The sequence below is a fragment of the Monodelphis domestica genome, chromosome 1 (assembly GCF_027887165.1).
Source record: "Monodelphis domestica isolate mMonDom1 chromosome 1, mMonDom1.pri, whole genome shotgun sequence".
Taxonomy (NCBI): domain Eukaryota; kingdom Metazoa; phylum Chordata; class Mammalia; order Didelphimorphia; family Didelphidae; genus Monodelphis; species Monodelphis domestica.
In genome coordinates, this window is record NC_077227.1 from 13,115,912 (window position 1) to 13,134,181 (window position 18,270).

The 18,270-nt window shown below is 37.9% G+C and overlaps 1 protein-coding gene and 1 non-coding gene across 3 annotated transcripts in view; both read left to right on the forward strand.

Annotated features, from left to right (window-relative positions):
- The window catches only part of PRKG1 (protein kinase cGMP-dependent 1), a 1,271,158-nt gene that overhangs the window by 516,856 nt on the left and 736,032 nt on the right, over positions 1-18,270 (forward strand). The window lies entirely within an intron of this gene.
- MIR7257 (microRNA mir-7257) lies at positions 11,431-11,489 on the forward strand. The gene has a single exon (NR_127444.1). It is a non-coding gene; the product is annotated as a microRNA mir-7257 (primary transcript).

Sequence of the window (18,270 nt, forward strand, 5' to 3'; positions counted from 1 at the left end):
TCTTTAAAGTCCCTTCTAGTTTCACTTTTTCTTTTGACCCTTCTCATATAAAGCAGAAATCACAGATTAGAATGTGGCCTTTGCAATGAAATATGAGGAAGAACCATCAAAAATTGGCAAAGACCAAGAAATCTCATAATCAGCCACATGGAATTTAAAAGTCTAAGATTTGAACAGCTAGAACAGAAGATAGACCAGTCACAGAGGAATAATGAGAGATCCCTGGTGAAAAATTTATGTGGTTCCTTGGTATTCACATTTATCTAGAATTCATAGAAGACTCTCAACTGCTTCTAGGGCAGCCTTCGTTAAACTTGCAGAAAGCCATGAACAGTACTTGTATTGGAAGGTGTGGCAGGGTGGCAGTTTATATCTATACAGTATATACCATACTGATAAGAACAAAAACCCATTAATGTATGGGGTTGTATTAGCTTAAAAAGATTAAAAATGAAGGCAAAATCAAGAGGATGGAGTGTTATCCAGGACCCAGATGAATTCTCCCAACATGCTCTTATAAACAACTTTAAAATAATACCCAGAATCAAATTTTAGAATTAAAGAACCAACAAAAATTTAAAAGAAGATTTTCTTCTAGATTAAGATAAGTTAGGAGTCCCTCAGAGAACATTCATAATAATGGGCAGGGTGCAGGCTCAAAGCATAGCAGAAGTGCTAACATTGGGTCTTGGAGACTTGGAGGCCCAGAGTTTTATAGTTGAACCAACGATGGGTCCTAGAGGTGACAGTGGCAACTTTAGGAAGCAGAATTGAACATGATATTTCAGGGGAAAATACTCCATTCAAAAAAATAGAGAACTTCCAAGCATTCTCGATGAAAAGATGAGAGTTCAATAGAGAATTTGATATTCAAATAGAAGATTCAAGAAAAGCATAAACAGATAAACAAGACAGAATAATCATACAGGACACTTTAAAGTTAAATATTTTACTCTCCTTTACAGAAAGATGATACATGCAATTCCCAAGAACTTTATCATTATGAGGGAAATTTGAAAGGATCTACATAGACAGAAGGAAGAAGTATGAATTGATATTGTAATGATCTAAAAATATTGTAGTGATGAGAAAGAGGGATGTGCTGGGAGAAAGGAGAGTTAATGTGGGGAATTTTTTCTTAAATAAAAGAAGTTCTAAAATGATTTTTATAGTGGTAGGGAAAATAGAAGTGTTTGGTCCAATTCTTATACCTTACTTTCATCAGAATTGTTCAGAGGGAAGACTATTTATAAACACTCAGTTGGTTATAGAAATATATTTTACTGAAGGAAATAGAAAGTGAAAAGGATGAGAGATATGGGGAGAAAGGGATGATAAAAGGGAGGGAAGAATAAGGAAAGAAATGGCCACAAGGAAAACAGACTATTAAATTAGGGATTGGATAAAAAAGAGAGAGAAGGATAAATTGAAGAAAATAAGACAGAGGGAAATACACAATCATTATAACTGTGAATGTGAATTGGATGAGCTAACCCAAAAAGAAACCAGAATCCAGCAAAATGTTGTATACAAGAGATATGCTTGAAACAGAGATATTCACATTATTAAAATGAAGGGCTAGAGCAGAATCTATGATGCTTCAGCTGAATTTAAAAAAGGCAGGGTTAGCAATCAGGAACTCAGACAAAGCAAAAGCAAAAATGGATCAAAGTAAGAGAGAGAATTAGGGAAACTATATTTTTCTAGGACATCTGGGTTTATGATGTCAGGAAGACTACTTTCCTTGAGTTCAAATCCAGCCTCAGACATTTACTACTTTGTGATCATGGGCAAGTCACTTAAACCTGTTTGTTTCAATTTCCTCTAAAGAGATGGAGAAGGAAATGGAAAACCACTCCCATATTTTTGCCAAGAAACCTCAAAAGGAGTCATGAAGAGTTAGGACAATTGAAAATGACCAAACACCACCAACAAAACAATTTCCTAGAAGTTATCATAGACAATGAAGTAATATAAAAAATGACAGCAGATTTCTTTGATAAAAGCTTCTTTTCACAAATCCAATTTATAAAAATAAGAGCCATTCCTTAATTGATAAATGACAAAAGAACATAAACAAGCAGTTTGCCAAAGAAAAAATCAAAGTTATCTATAGTAATATGAAAAAATGCTCTAAAACACCATTAATTAGAGAAAAGCTAATTAAAATAACTCTGAGGTACCATTTTAAATCTATCAGAAATGACAAATGCTAGAAGGGATGAGGAAAAATGGACTTATTAGTGAACTGTTGGTAGAGTGGTAAACCAGCTTCACCATTCTGGAGAACAATATGGAGCTAGGTCCAAAGGGGAATAAAACTGTGCATATACTCTTTGATGCAGAAATATCATTACTAGAATTACTAGAAATATCATTACCAAATCGATTGGAAAAAAAGGAAAAGTACAAAACTATTTATAGTATTTCTTCTTGTGGTGGCAAGAATTTGATATTTGAGGGGATGTTCATCAATTGGATGATGGCAGAACAAGTTGTAGCATATGATTATGATGGAAAGCTATTGTGGTATAAGATATGATGAGTGGGTGGTTTCAGAAAAAGAAGAAAGCAAAATGTCAAGGCTTGTATGAACTCATGCAAGTGAAATGAAAAGAACCGGAGAACCATGGTGCATAATAATAATAATATTGTAATAGTGATCAACTGTGAAAACCTAGACTACTCTGATCAATATAATGATCTTAGACAATTCCAAAGTACTTGGTGATGAAAAAATGCTATCCAACTCCAGAGAGAGAACTGACGAATTCTTCAAGTCAAAATATAATTTTTTTGTTTTTTATTTTATTTTCTGCTTTTTTCTTAATGTGGCCAATATGGAAATATATTTTTCAGGATCTCACATGTATAATAGATATGTTGTTTACCTTCTCACCACATACCTTCCCACCACCAAGTTGGGAGAGAATCCAGAACTAGAAATTCCAAAAGAAAAAGAGAAATATAAGTAGAATAAAATGGATCTAAATTGTTGCCTTTCTAAATGCCAAGGAGACATTATGTTTGTAGAAAACATGACATTAAGTCATTTAAAATAGCTAAGGCTACCAGCTTGAGAACCGTGGGAACTGCTTTAGTGGTGACATAGGCAGGAGGCTTTGGGTTCAAGAGATTGCTTTCAGACTCCTTTTCACAGGAATGACCAACTGAGTTACAACTTTCCCTTCCCCAACCCCAATTAGCTTTAATTGACAATGCCCTCTTTTTGCTTAATAATTCTCAAATTCACTGGGTAGTGCTCATTAAAATATTCCACTGGCACAATAATTAAATCACCTTTTTTTTCCTGGTAATGAATTCTTGCTGAAGTCCTTGTGGCTTGGTAACCTTGATCTCCCTAACTTGGACCACTCAGGCTTGTTGGATTCCTTCAGGCTGAGCCCTTAGTGTGCCCTATGCAGTCATCTCAGAGTGCTTTACAATGATATATCGGGCCCTTCTGAAAGTGGCTGAATTTGGTCTCTTGCTCCTTGATCTCTCTTCAACATGGAGCAGCACAGAACCTCAAAGAACCAGAGCACTGTCTCGTCTTATTAACACTCCTCTTGACTTTCTCCAGGCCATTAGGAAGCAGGACCTTTTGCCTTTGCCAGAGCCTGTGCTGCTTCTGCATCATTAATGGCCAAGATTTAGAGGTGGAGAGGAAGAGAGAGAATTGAACAGCCAGTGACTCCAAGCACTCCCCTAGGGATGCAATCATTCTGTCAGCAGGCTGTAGAATCTTTGACATGGTATCACCAGGAAGCACAAAGGAAGGCTCATTGTGGAGAGAGGAGAAGCAAGAAGCAAGAGCCTGCAACACAAAGACCAAATGATCAATCACTAAGTCAATCAGTGTTTGTTAAACACCTATCTCTATAGTCCAGACACTCTATTTTACTCCATCTCACTCCAATGGAGCAGAATATTACAGGCAGCTATGGGGTACAGACGAAAGAGTGCTGGACCCAGAATTAGGAAGATTGAGTTGAAGTCCCACATTTCTTTATAAGGTTTCCCTTTTCTGGTGCACATCTCTCAAGTCCTCAGTGATCCATCAAATCCTTAAATGCTTCAGAATAGAGCTTGAATGAAAATTTACCTGAGATAAATCTACTCATGGCCAACAATCAGGTCCTTTGGTCATGGGGATAATTGCCCCCAAATTTTTTCAGCTCTGTAAATTCTGATTTTGTATGTTGTTTTTTCTTAAAGAGAAGGCTCTTCCTATTCATAAATTTACTGAAAAATCCATGCAAACATTGGTTGATAATTCATGTATTATGAAGGGATTTATTAATTATGATTGAGGAGAAAGCTTTCTCATATCTAATGCCAAGAGATCTGAGTTCAAATCAAAACTCTTCCATTAACTTGCTGTAATCAATTTGCGAAACAGCAATTTCCTTGTTTGTAAAATTCTGATAATGATGCCTGAGGGCTGATGGGATGTGCAAATACAGTAATGTATAGAGAGGAGGGAGAACTTTGTATGTCTTAAAGCAGTAACAAAAACCAGAATAGTTATTATCATTGTTATTATTATCTCATTCTCATTTTTTAAATGGAGCAGACCTGGGAGAAATCCATATGCCACTATTATCTCTAGCCCCTTAATTCTAGTGCCTTGCCTTTCTTGATTATGAATTGCAGCTCTTATATCTTGTTTTTACATGGATATTTGCATATCAGCTAACACTATCACACTCTGAGCTCGAGATCAGGGACTATTCTAATATGTTCTTTGTATCTCTTACACCGAGTTCTCTGCCTGGCACCTAGTAGGCACTTAAAAATGTTTCTTGGCCAACCAAACCACTTAGAATTAATTATACATGGACTATAATTCTGACAAAGAGAATGCCTGCTTTTGGTAACCTAATGTGGATTGAGATGCAAAATTGTCTGCTGTAGGTTCTCCTCAAACATCTCTGAGATGGCTCTGGTGGAAAGTTACACAAGACAATTCTAATAACGGATAGCCCAATAGTGCTAGACATACGGAGTGCATTTCCACAGGAGTTTAAGTCCTTCCAGGAGGACTCTGTTGTGAAAGCTTTCCAGGCAATTGGAAGATTGCCATCAGAATCGTTGGCATTGAGATAGAGCATTATGGGATCCAAAGCATTTTGCATATTTCCTTAACTTGTTCCTTACGATGACCCTTAGCATAGTTATTAATTTTGGACATATAAATTTGGACATCTATTAGCATTTATTTACAGTACAGTAAAGGAAATGGATTAATTTGATATCCAGGAAGCACTAGGTAACATTTTTATCTGGGACTATGTTCTGTTTTCAGTACCGTTTATGTGTTTAATTCTTGAGGATTGTTTGGATTTTGTCTTTGAGCATGGGGATTTGTCGTATACTTGAGTATACAGGAAAGTAAGCTTCAGCTATATAATTTGGCTCAAGTCATGAAGCATTTATTCAGGACCTACTATGTGCCCAGCTATGTTTGAGGATTCAAAGAAGTAAAGACAATTACGTGACCTGTAGGAGCCTACAATCTACTCAGGGAGATAGCATATTAAAAAAAAACTGTGCATAAACTATAATATATACATATATATAATAAGAAAGTGGAGCTGATCAAAGGGAGGGACTGGCATTGAAGGGGATCAGGAAATCTTATTGTAGGATATAAAGTCTTAGCTGAGCCTTGATGGAATCCAAGGAATTCAGTGGGTGACGGGAAGGAGAGGAAGAATCTCAGATATGAGGGGAAGTCGGGGGAAATAATTGGAATTGAGAGATGGAATGTTTTATCTATTGAAGAGCAAGGAGGTGAATATCTCCTCTGGATTACAAAGTACAAGTGGAGAGTAGGATGGAAGAAGATTGGAAAGAAAGAAGGGCTCCCTGTCTGAAGGTCTTTAAAAGCCAAATAAACAGAGGATTTTTGACTGGATCCTGGAGGCACTAGAGAACCACTGGATATTACTAAATAGTGGGGGAGAGAATGGCATCATTAGATCTACACATTAGGAAGATGAGTGGAGGATAGCCTGTAGAGGAAAGAGACTCGAGGCAGAGAGGTCAAACAGCGGGCTATGCAATGGTCCAGGCTTGAGGTGATGGCAGCCTGTACCAGGGCAATTGTAGTGTCACATGAACAAAGGGACAGGATAACATATGTTATGAAGGTAAAATTTGCAGGAGTTGTCAACAGATTGGATATGGGGAATAAGTGGGAAAGAGGAGTTAAGGATGCCATCTCGGTTGTGATACTGGCTAACTGGAGATCCTCAACAGTCATAGGAAAATTAGGAAAGTTTGGGAATCTTTATTTTTTTGGAGAAAGATAATGAATTCTATTTTGGACACATTTAGTTTAAGATATTTATGGGACATTTAGTTTGAGATGCCCAGTAGGCAATTGACTGACTATTTTTCTAGGACTCAAGTAGATGCCAAAGTTTTGCAACTTGCAATATTACATTGCATAATTTTCAGCATTTCATTATACAACCTACATGGATCAATAAGTCTGGACTCACTAAAGAGTATTTCATTTGTTATTATTATATTTCAAATTAATGTAACACTCACAGATAACTGTGAACAATGGGCGTACGATGACTGCTGCGATAATTGACTGTCTAACAATGCCATTTAAAATTTTCAATTACAGTCTGAGAAGGTAAGAAGTAAATTATAGTTTATTTTCTACCTGAGCCTATTTTTTTAAAATTGTAATATAATAGTGTGATTTAACTGCCTGACCCAAGTTCACCCCGATGGGATTTTTGTATTCTACTTGGGCATTGCAGAGTGATGCGTTCCCTTTTCTACCCTCCCTCGTCAATAGATTTCTGCTGTTCTGGACAACCTCCATCACTTAATTTCATGATTGTTTATTGGTCTGCCTTTCCATGCTGTTCATTCATGCAATGTGTACTTATGGATATGATCCATCCTGGGGATAGAGTCATTGATACCGGTGGTGTGTTTGCCATTGAAAATGCAGCCCGGAGAATACGTATACAATGTGCATCAGCCACAATCAGGCTTCTCTAGTAGGACCAGCGAAGTCATCCATAGGAGAGTTAGAAATATGGGCTGCAGTCTAGGTTATCTCAAATGTTATTTTCAATTCAAATGTGGAAGAAGTGCCCAGAAGAATGTAGATGGATTTCAGCTAATGGTCTGCCAGCTTCCTAGCCATTGTTCTTGGAATTCTAAGTGCAGTGGAATTTCCCAAGGTAAACTTCCAATTCAGTCACCGGAAGAAGAACTTCATACTGATTCTCACCAGATAAAGCTGGTCTTAGCGGTTTAGCAGAGCCAGAGTTGACCTCAGAGTCAGCATTCACGTCTCACCTCTGATATTTACTGCCTGCATGATCTTGGCAAGCTCACAATCTCAGGGTGCTTTAGGTGGCTGTCTAAGAATGTGCTTCAGAGGAAGTGCCAGAGGGAATTGGGGAAGGGCCTGGAAGAGCATCTTAGTAAAGGGGAAAACCATATCTCTAAAGTAAAAGGGCTAGGGTTCTAGTCCCACCTCTGACCCTACTGACAAGATGATCTTAGCCAAGTCACAATTTGCCTGAATTTTAGTTTCCTCATCTTTTAAATAGGTTTTCAGGCTAGATGGTGTCTGGGATTTCTTCTACTTGTAGATCTATGATCTTTTGTCTGCCTGATATTGCTGAAATCACAGATATTATTTGAAAAAATTAATCCTTATACATGACAAGTTGGTGGTTTTAAAACCTATGAGCCTACAGTCACTTAACTACTTGGGTGGCCATGTGAACTTAACGATGCAGGAAGCTTACTTCTGTAACAATTAAAATTAGTTTATCTACTAAAAGTATTATATTTTATGAAGTTTGTTAAAGATTATTAGAATTAAGAAATAAAGAAAATACGAAATAAGAAAGCATGTGCCTAGGAGGGCTGAAAGCCTATTCAATTTCACTTACTCTACATCTTGAGAGACACGGGTGCTTAGAAGTGGAAGCAGGGAGAGGGCTGAGAAGTAGGCAGAGAGTCAGTTTAAATACAAATTGTGTTCTAGCACTCAGGTGAGACTCAGGGTGATATTATAGGGAATTCTGGGAACTACCAAGGACTTCTGGGAATTGAAGTCTGGGGTTCAAATCTCCATTTTTACACTTCCCTCATACAAGCCTTTCCATCCTGGCTCCTTCTCCCTTGAGAACCCTCCTCTAGGAATCAGGACTTTTAATCTGGTTTGTACCATGGACTCTCTGGCCAATCTGTTAAAGACTATGGACCTCTTCTCAAAGATTTAAAATGCATAAAATAAAATGTATAACATTATAAAGAAAAAACATTTGTATTTTTCTCCACTGATTTTCCCTCCCCTTTCTAGATTTTCTATTTCCAGGATAATATATACTTTTCTATAAAAATCACTAATGAATATTAATATTTCCCAAATCTTCCTTCTAGTAAATTACCCTTCTACTCTAAAATGGATTTCCAGTAAATAAAGGTAAGAGGCAGGCTTTGTGCCATATCATTCAAGGTTCCCAATATTTTAGGCCTCTGTGATCTATTTGGGCAACCAGGTGAGACAGCATATAGAGTGCTAGGCCTTGAGTCAAGAAGACTCATCTTTGTGAGTTCAAATCCAGGCACAGACACTCACTAGTTACATGATTCTGGGCAAGTAACTTTGCAATGTTTTCTCATCTGTAAAATGAAATGGAGAATGAAATGGCAAACCATTTTTTTGTCAAGAAAGCCTCAAATGGGATCACAAAGAAACAAAGAACAAGTGTGTCTAAAAAACAATGGAAGAACTAGTGATCTGTTCTACTCTGTAATAGCCAGATCTTTTCTTCTGGCCTGGCCCCTTTTGAAGGGAGCTGGCTCACTCCTCTCTTCCTCATTCTTTAAACTAGTACTATTACTTCTGTTGGGAATATCTTCTGGGCTTCTATATGTCTGTATTTTATTTGAACCAGCTCAGTCTTCCTCATAAAGACCCCATGGCCTCCTATGATTGCCCATGATCATTCTTCATAACACAGTTCTCTCGGGATAATTTTTTTTCCAGTCTTGTTAAAGACCTGATTTTCAGAATGTTGGCCCCAATTGTAGAGGTTATCCAAAGAACACATTATCAAAATCTTTCAAGGAATATCTTCCATTCTACTGAATTGAAGCAACATTCTGAAGCTCTTTATTCTAGACAACTGAGGCTGAGATAAAAAAAAATGGAGACAATCCTTATGTTCAGGGAGCTTGGATTCTATGAAATCACATAAAATGGAAGTAGATAAATAAATTTCAAATAACTTGAAGAGAAAGAGCATTAACTCTTAAGGAGATCAGGAAACACTTCTTAAGAACCTTTAAGGAAGTCAAAGTACAAGTCTCCTACCCTTGGTGCCTCAGTTTGTATGTATCAAAATTAAAAGACTTTTACTGAATAAGCCTAAATATCCTTTTCCTTCTTCTATCTAAGATCCATTGATTTGAAGAGGCAGAAGTGAGCCCCCATGAAGTTTGATGAAGGGATATTTCCCTCACCTTTCACTAAACAAACTGTTCAGAAGACAGAGCATCATTGTTTGATTTAAATATTCTGGCAGATGAGGGAATGAACTGCTATCCTTCATCTCTCTAAAGGCCTGGAACCTCTGAGATTTTGAGCAACTAGGGAGACATAGTGATCCAGGGGAAAGGAGCTAGAGGAATTGAATTTGAATCTCTTCTCTACCAATCACTACCTATATGATCTTGGATCTGTAAAATGAGTTGGTCAGGTTTGATAATCTCCAAACTCTAAATCTGTGATCCTCATTCAGAAACCTTCTGAGCCTGAATTTGATATGATAAAAGGCCACAGACCAACTGGTCCCCCAACTAGTTCAAAATAATGCTTAGCAACATCAACCCTGATGGTTCTCATTCTTTATCCTAGGCTTCTGTCTCATTTGTTTCATCAGACTTCTCTCATCAATCCAGTCCAGTTTCCTAAAGAAGTTCCCATCTTTGTTCTGGCCACAGCCCAGTCTCCAATTCTACCATAAGTGCCAATCTATGACCATATTCTTGGTATCAATGCTGCCAATCATTTTGCTTGGCTTATATGACTATTCCTAAGCATTAGTCCTTTATTCATGATGAGATTAGTCTTCATTTCTGTTGATCAGAGCATCTCTTTTCCTTATATTTCACTTGACTTTTTGCCTTGATCTGAAATCTCAAATTGACCAAAGTGAACCCGGAATTCTACTTGGAGGGCTCCATTCCCTGAACAATCACCTTCTAACCTAATATGCTACCAGGGAAGAAGATCCCTCGTTTTGGCAATATCCTGACTCATGGATGGATGGACCCTAGCATTGAGGCCAAATTGTTGGATTTAGGGTCAGGAGAACTTAGTTTCACAGTCAAGTGAAGACAAATCATTGAGCATTATTTAGCAACTTTTGTGTGTCAGATGCTGTACTAAGGCACTGGGGATAAATTGAAAAGGTCATTCTGATACTTGCTATTTCTGTGACCCCACGAAATACCCTTAGGATTTTTGAGCCTCAGTTTCTCTTTTGGTACAAAATAGAGTGACATTCCCTTTAGTACCTACCTCACAGGGTTGTTGTGAGGATGAAATGAGATAATGTATCTAAAGATCTTTGTAAACTTTCAAGGGCTATATTTGTATAAAGAGAAAGCATGAGATAGAGATGTGTTGCTATTTGAAGGTTTCCATATGTTGATATTATCTCAAGGGAGGTAATAAGTACCTTGAGAGCAGGTACCACCTCATTTCTCCAAATAGAATGAAAGCTACAGTTTTCCTATCTATCATATTGCCTCCATATGCTCTGTACACAAGAGGAATATCAATAAGGAGAAAGGTCAATATGGTCTCATGGGAAAGATCCTCAACTTGGAGTCAGCAGAGACCTGGGTTTGAATCCGTCCTCAGATATTTATGAGCTCTTTGTGATTATGGACAAATCATTCATCCTGCTTGAGCCTTAGTTTCCTTGTTTCTACTACCTACCTTACAGGGTTGTTGTGAAGAAAGTGCTCTTCAGATTTTCAAGTTTTAGAGAAATGGACATTGTTATAATGAGTTGGAAAGCCTGGCAAAATGTGACATGGTCTTACTCTGGCTGTGTTTCTCGGGAGGCTCTGTGGTCTAGTGGGTAGTGTGCTGGGTGTGGAGTCAAGAAGAACTGGGTCCAAATCTTGCCTCTGACACATACTAGCTATCAGACCATGGGTAATTAAACTTTCTGAGCCTCAGGTATCTCCTTGGGATATTTTTCCCCCAAAGTCACAGAGTGGTCAATGATCCCCCTGCTCACACCTGGAGTTTCTAAAGTACGGCTGGATCAAGTCAGACCTGGACCTGCCATCGGATCTAGTGACCCTGTCCATCTGGGAGGGGCTGACTAAGTACCCAGCAGAGAGGGCCAGGGCCTGCAGGTGACATGAACCAAAACTTCTAGTTTAGTTTTTATATAAATTGAAAGTATTGGTTCATGCTGTCTATGGGCCACTTACATGCCTGAATTCCTGCCTCAGTGACCCCAGGATGGCTCAGTGGGTCAGACCCTGCTCTGCATCATGTTCTCCAATTGACTGGACTATTTTGTGGGAGTGAATGGCTGTCCTCTCAGATGTTAGGCTGAGACAAGGTCAGCTTCCTTCTGTAATCTGTTATGAAATTTTGGTCAGTAATTTCTCCTGTTCTCCCAGACAAGTTTTCTAAGTTGGCTATTTTCTGTTATAATTAATGTAATGGAAAGTCGATCAAGAGAATCTATGATCAATTTCATGAGTCAATTTCATTCAATAAGATTATAATGCATATCGCTTTATCCTCATGGCATATCCCATACTCCATGGGTATTACCCCTTCTGACAAAGGATCTATGCCGTGCAATAAAATGGCTGGGGGATTCTCTTGATCAACATCACCACTCTTACAATATTTCAAGATTTTCTTCTCTCCAAAGCTGACTCCTTGGAGTTTAAGCTATGTTTCCTAAATTCAAGATTTGGTAATCAAGTCCGTGTTCATCCTATTCATTCATATATGATTGTTAAGCTTAGTCATCTCTGATTATCAGAGAGGTCATTCATTCATTCACACCTTTCATTATCCCTCCAGTGATGCAGATCAGCAGCCCCTTGTTAATGGGCCATTTTAAGAGATTCATCTGGGTCGCTGAAAGAGTTTAAATCACTTGCTTATGGTCACACAGTTGGTATGTGTCATAGACAAGACTTGAACTTTCTTTCTGACTTGAAGGCCTTCCCTCCATCCAAAATGCTACTCTCTTCCTCATGCATGATTCCTAGCCATCTCATCATCATAGTCATCCTTCACTTGTACTTAATTCATAATATTTAGTCATCATATTCAAATTGGAAGGGTCCTTGGAGAGACTCAGGGTTTTACTAGTGGCCATCACCATCATTTGACAGATAAGAATACTGAGGTCTAGGAAAAAGTGACTTGACCAAAGTCTTAGAAAAATGGGATTTAGATAGTGAAAGGACAAAAGAACACAATCCAATCTAGCTGCTTTATTTGGACAAGTTAAACCCCAGGATTAAGTAGACATGATTCAAACTCGGGTCCTCAAATTGAAAATTCAATATTCTTTCTAAAATTTTTAGAGTTTCTTTTAGGCTTTCATGAACTGGATCCTTAACCCTGACTTTTTGCCATTTTAAACTGGTGTCCTATTTATTGTTGTCTGTGCCCATATGAAAGTGACTTCCTTAATGACTTTGGTTGGCCTTCCCCTACCTTTCCCAGTTTTTGTTATGATTTATTAGAATTTCATTGACCAGATATTTCCTTAAATGTCATGATAACAAGTTCTGTTTTGTTCTCAATACCTTTTCCAATGACTTCTGGAATCAAGTTGAATGTCTGACCTGTTTCCATCAGAGAAGAGCTTCATTTGACTACTAGAAACCTTTCCTGATAGTTTAGAGCCCATAATCATGCAGATGTAATTTAGATTACTTTTCATCCATGATCTTCCATTTGAACCATTATGTCATCACGTAATGATGTCCTACACACACATATACACAGATTCTTGAAATAGCTTGTTTGATCCTCATAATAATCTTGAAATATAGTTAGGACAGATTGCATCAACTTTTATGTGAAAAGAAAGGAAGAAGATCACATCAGAAAAAAAATAGTTTAGAGCAAAACAGATATCTAAGACCTATGGTTAGAAAAAGAATTCATCAGAAACAAGTGACAAAGGATATTTTTAGATGAAAAAATTACAATATCATGATTTAAATTTTTTTAAATTGCATAAACAAAATCAGTATAGCCTGAATAAAATGACAAGATTCCCTGTGAGAAAAAAATCTTTGTATTGAATATATCTGATAAAGAGTTTAATGTCTAAGGCATATTTAAAAAAGGCACAAGACCAAAAGCTATTGCCCAATAGATAAGAGGTCAAAGGATATAAATGTATAGTTTGGATGCAAATAATCATAGTACATTTTGATGAAAAAATGAATTAAAAAAAATTTTAATTAAAGGATAGAGGTTTCACCTCCATACACCTCGCAAATTACCGAACATGACAAATGTGATAAATAATCAATATTTTATAGATCAGAACATTAATATGTTGTCAGTATAATAATTAATTGGTTCTGCTGTTCTGAAGGGAAAAATGGCACTGAGTAAGTAAAAATTATTAAACTCTTATAAAATACTGACCCAGTGTATAGCTTCAGAGTTCAAAGAAAAAAAGTAAAATGTCCATCATGTACCAAAATAATCATAGCAATACTTTCTGTGGTCACAGTTAAAGAAAACAGTGGGCACCTATCAGTTGGGGAATAAGTAAAGAAACTGTGCTATATGAATGTAATGGAATATTATTATGTCATGAGAAACAATAAATAAGGAATTCTAATGAACACAGGAAGACATATATGGACTTATATGAAGTCATGAATTAAGTGCCTATGATACCTTGCACATGGTAGGTGCATAGTAAGTATTTGTAAACTTGATTTAAGTTGAAGAAAGCCAAAACAAAGGGAAAATACACAATGATCACAGGTCTGTAAATGAAAACAATGGTAAAATACATCAGAATTAAGGATAGATGCAAATACTAATCTTGAATCCTCAGGGTCAAGGGCATGACTTTCCCTAGGAGGTGGTGGTTGCCTAAATATCCATAGTGTTGTATTGCTTTTGATTAATTTTTTTCTTTATTACATCAGATAATTCTAGAGTGAGGGATATTTTTTAAATGTTTATTTTGGATATTTTTCCATGGTTAGATGATTTAAGAACAACCCCCTCTCCCCCCCCCCCCCCCGGCTTTCCCCTTCCCACTCCCAGAGCTGACAAGCAGTTTGCCTGAGTTATACAAGTATCATTGTTCAAAACCTATTTCCATATTATTCATATTTGCAGTAGAGCAATTCTTTAACATCAAAATCCTAATCACATCCCTATCACACTATATGGTTGATTATATATTTTTCCAATGCATTTCTGGTTCCACAGTTCTTTCTCTGAATGTGGATAGTGTTCTTTCTAATAAGTCCCTAGAGATTATCCTGGATCATTGCTAGTAGCAAAGTCAATTACATTCGATTGTGCTACAATGTATCAGTCCCTGTGTACAATGTTCTCCTGGTTCTGCTCCTTTCACTCTGCATCAGTCACTGGAGGTCTTTCCAGTTCACATGGAATTCTTCCAATTCTTTATTCCTTTCAGGACAATATTATTCCAGGGTGAGGGATATTTAGAAGTGACAGAGGTATAAGGAAAGCATTAGATACATTTTAAAAAGAAACCAAAACAGATGCTCACAGAGTCCAAGTCAATCTATGCTACATGGCTCCAAAGGGGTGAATCCAGGAAAAGGATCTTGGTTCACTGACCCTTTGTTTAGAGCTCTTTCCATTGAGCACCATGGCAGGTTGCCATTGTTTTCTATGGCAAAGAATAGTATAAAACTTGAGCTAAGTTTGATTACTCAGTAATATCTATTTTCATTGGTAAGTAATATCCACAAATCCACTAGATTTATGATACTAATATTTGTATGTGACTTCCACCAGAGAAGATGGAAGCCTTGACACAACTTCCCTTGAACACCTGTTCTTCATTTTGTTTCATAATGCTGTCCAAGAGGGGCCAGTGCTCCTGGGAACTAGAGAATCATTTGCTTTCTCTATTTTCTCTTGTCGTCCCCTCCTGTCCAACCCATGTCCTTCTCTGGTGACATATTCCCTTGATTGTACCTTTCATGCTTGTGGTCCCATGAAAGTTAACCTGAGAAGGTGTTGATGCTGCTAACCGCTGCTATGTTTCTTTCCCTTGTCTTTTGCCTCCTCTACAGTTTTGACTCTTCAGAGAACCTGGTGTTCTGTGCTTCACAGTCATAGAACACCCCAGAAGAACATCACATTTTATTTGAGGAATTGCCAAGCTCTTTGCAGCCTTGTACCTGGGATCAGAGGGGTTAAAGCTGTAACATTAGTATTTGCTGAGCACCCACTCACGTAGGGAATGCAGATACCCCGCAATGCCAAGGAGTTTACAGCAGAGTGGAGAAAAGAAGACTCACAAGTGGGAAATAGTTGGTTAAAAATCCAGTCACATGTAGCTGAGTGCTGTACAGTATTGGTGGTGACTCTACTGTAGTGACTATCATTATGGTGAAGGCAGATAACAAAATTCTAATGTCAGAATTATGTATGGCTGAATGACTGTAAAAGTAATTGTTAAGGACTTGTTTTGTACAAAGCATTATGCTAAGCATTGCAAGTACATGTAGAAAAGCTGTAAGAGATTTCTTGTTCTCAAGGAGCTTATATTCTAGTAAAGGAAGAAAACATATCTATGAGGAGTTGCAGCTATGAAGCAGATGGACAGGCTCCCTAATCCTTAGGGCATTATCCAACAGCAAAGCAGATGCTAATGGATCTTCTTTAATGATATTTCAGCAAATAAAATTATATGTGTAGGGGTCAGCTGGGTAGCTCAGTGGATTGAGAGTCAGATCTAGAGATGGGAGGTCCTAGGTTCAAATCTGGCCTCAGACACTTCCTGGCTGTGTGACCCTGGGCAAGTCACTTGACCCCCATTGCCTAGCCCTTACCACTCTTCTGGCTTGGAGCCAATACACAGTATTGACTCCAAGATGGAAGGTAAGGGTTTATTAAAAAAAAAAAAAGTATATGTGTACTCAAGAAGGGCTTACTGGAGGCAGTGAGCTTTGAGCTAAGCCTTGGAAGAGAGAGAAGATGAGTGTGGATATTCCATTTTCCTATTATAAGAATAGTAGACACTCAATTCACATAAGATCTTTAAGGTTCAGAACCCACTTAATACGCGTTATCTACTCTGTGCATTACTTCCATACCCTCTTTACAATACTACCGAGTTGTGGTGGCATCAATCACAGAAACAGAAGCCATGAATGTGGTCTCTAGTCTTGCTAGTTCTTGGAGCAACAAACAGGCCTTTGCATTTTAACTCCTCTAATTGTAGGCATGGTGGGGTGAGTGTTTTGAATGCCTTTACAACAGAGAAGAATACTTAGGTCTTCTGCTGGTCTCCCCAAAGGTCACCAGAGCCCCTTTCTTCACATGGCTTGTTTATTGGGTACAAAATGGGCAGCCACAAGTTGGAGCAGGTCCAAAGTGCTCTTGAAGGCTTCATAGGTCAGGAGAATCTTAAACCAAAAGAAACCCAAACTCCCTCTTCTACTGGATGTTTCCTATCAATCTCATAGTCTATCTCTTCTAGATCATTAAGAATTTATTTAGTGCTCAGCTCTTTCCACTGGTATGTTCCTTATATTTGTAAATATGTATCTTCCTATACCCGCATATAGCATGTATTTACATACATATCCATGTACCTCTGTCACATGTAAACAAACATATTGCCTCACTGGTCAAGAGCCCACCTTCTCTTAACTGGGATCTTTGGAGAAGCGGCAATGTTTTGTTTCTCTTTGGGTCCACTGTCTCTGGATCAGTTTCCCCATCTTTGAGAAGCCCAACCTGAAACAACTCAGGCCTCTGATTTTCCTGAAGCATGATGAGTCAGCTGACTTCCCTGAATCCCATAAGTCTCACATTTGGGAGCTGGTTTAAATTTTGATGGATGACAGTCTTTCTTGCTGGCTTTCATTTCTTAATATATGGGAGGTTGTATTTTGTGCGCACAGTTATGAGATGTGAGCAGTGCTTCTCCCCCAAGAATGATCTAACTAGTGCATTTACCTAGAAATTGGAAAGAATGTGCCCATGGTGGCTCTGGCTGGAGTGATTCATAACAAATATGGTGGATATAAAGGTAGGGGAAAGGTGATGTGATTTCTCACATAATATGGGAGCATCAATATCAGATCGTATTGCTATTTTCATACATCTCAATCATGTTGAGGGGTCCAAGAGCTCTGAGGACTCCTTCAGAAATCAAAGATAATTATATTTGGGAAAATATATTTCCATGAGCTTATGCCTTTCTTTGGCCATACCCATTTGCAGGAAAAGATGGCAGGCTGTTTGTCACAACCCAAAGAAATCAGAATAATACTGACTTCTCAATGATGAGGCTTTTACTGTTAATGTATAAATAAGAAATGATATTAATAGCAAGGTAATATGGCATACAATAATAATAGCAACAATAACTAGCATTTTATGGTGGTATATTTATGGTTTGTAAAGAACTTTCTCAGGTTATCTCATTTGATCGTCATGATAGCCCTGGGAAGCAGGTGGTAAATATAATCCTCATTTTATAAATGAGGAAAACAAAGTCCTAGAGAGGTTAAGTGACTTCTCCTGAGGCCATGCAACTATTAAGTTTAAAAGGTAGGGCTTGAATTTAGGTCTTCTGAAACCCAAGTCCAGCATTCTAACTAATGCACCACACAGTTGCCCTCTTTATAACAGAGAGCCAGCCTTGAAGCTGGGAAGATCTACATAAAAATTCTGCCTCTGACACATATTATTTGTGTGGCCCTAACAACTTCTTTATGCCCCAAGCAACTCTCCAAGAGTGTCAGTTGTAGAGAAGGTTACATGCTGCATTGATGGAGAGAATCTCTCTAAGTGACTGTTCACTCTATTAAGGAAATTACAGGTCCACTTGCTGTTTCAGTCATGATATAGTGTATTTTTTCTTAAATTCTCAGAGCTTTGGGGTAGTTAGGAGGCTCAGTAGATAGGGAAACAGGCCTGGAGATGGGAGGTTATGGATTCAAATCTGGCCTCAGATACTTCCCAACTGTGTTACC